This window comes from Rhincodon typus, chromosome 25, assembly GCF_021869965.1.
Source record: "Rhincodon typus isolate 14 chromosome 25, sRhiTyp1.1, whole genome shotgun sequence".
In the NCBI taxonomy this organism is placed as follows: domain Eukaryota; kingdom Metazoa; phylum Chordata; class Chondrichthyes; order Orectolobiformes; family Rhincodontidae; genus Rhincodon; species Rhincodon typus.
This window is the reverse complement of record NC_063356.1, coordinates 42,337,132-42,338,585: the sequence shown is the minus strand read 5'-3', so window position 1 is coordinate 42,338,585 and position 1,454 is coordinate 42,337,132.

Below are 1,454 nucleotides of genomic sequence, written 5' to 3'. Positions count from 1 at the left end.
TGCTTGGCCTGCTGTGTTCATCCAGCCCTGCACCTTGTTGTCTCGGAGTCTCCCATTTAATGCTGAGATGAATGATTTCTCCTTGCAGAGGGTCATTAGTTTTTGGAATTCACTTCTACAGAGAGAAAGCCGGGTGGGGTTATTGAAAATATTTAAACTGAGTTAGACAATGCCCAACCAACAAAAGAAGTCAAGGCCACAATCAGATCAGACTTGTTCTTATGAATAGCATGTCAGGTCCAAAGGGCTGAGCGGCTTAACTCTGCTCCTATTTCTGATCTTATATTTTCCTTACAATCTTGTTCAACAGGATCTTGGCCTGAACGTCTGACTCAGCTACATCTTCCCAGATGAACCCCACATCACTTAATTAATACCCAAAAATCTATCAGACTCTTATTTGTATTTCAATATGTTTCAATGAGATAACCTTTCATTCTTCTAAGCTCTTTCTTGGATATATTCAACAACTTAATATCCACAACTCTCCAGGGCGAGAAATCTAAGATTCTCAATCCCTTGAGTGAAGAATGTTCTCCTCATCTTAGTCCTGTGTAATTGGCCCCTTAGTCTAAGGTAATCACCTCTGTGTTTTAGGCTATTCAGCCTAGGAAACAGCTCAGCACTGATCCTGATAGCTCCTTAACAGTTTTATAAGTTTCAATTAGATTATCTCTGCTTCTTCTAAACTTTGGAGCAGTGGAAAAGGCTTTTGTAACCAAAGCAAAACCAAAGAGCTGGTCACTCAGTCTCTTTTGAGAGGGCATTCCCCTTGTCCAGTCTTGGTGAACTTTCATTGCACTTTCCCAAGGGCAAGTACACCCTTTGCAGATTTCTGGGAGAGACTCACTCACTTGCATCTGGCACAACCAAATGAAAACAGTACAGCCTTCTTGAAGGCAAGCATCAGAGACAGAGAGACAACACCTGTAATGTCAACTTTCCTGCATCTGCAGTTCTCACTACTTTCGAGAGGAAACCTGACACAGCAATTCATCCAAATCTCACTCAAACTGTTTGCAGCAGAACCTACCGTGCACAGATCAGCCTTAACACATACCTATGGATCTGTTGTGGTTAAACCTTCAGTCTGTTGACTGTTCTCTGTGCTGCCTGCTTTTAGACAGATCCATGGCTGCAGGGACAGAGGAAGAGAAATAGCAAGTGTCCCCTTAGGCAGACTTTAATGGCTTCTGCCTCCAAACTGAAAGCCGCTACATTTATTGTCAAGTATTCATGGATAGTCACATTGAATGGTGTACAAGTCCATTTCTCCATTTTTGCACAAAAAAAGTTACATGCACTATCAATTGCAATTCAGGTAGTCCAATCTATCTGGCATATAAAGAAATGATCAGTCAAAGGGAAAAATTGTACATTTATTCCAGTTTTGTCTGTATCTACGCATGAAATGTACTCAGAATCTCAAAACATTCAGGTCTTCTAATAGTGCA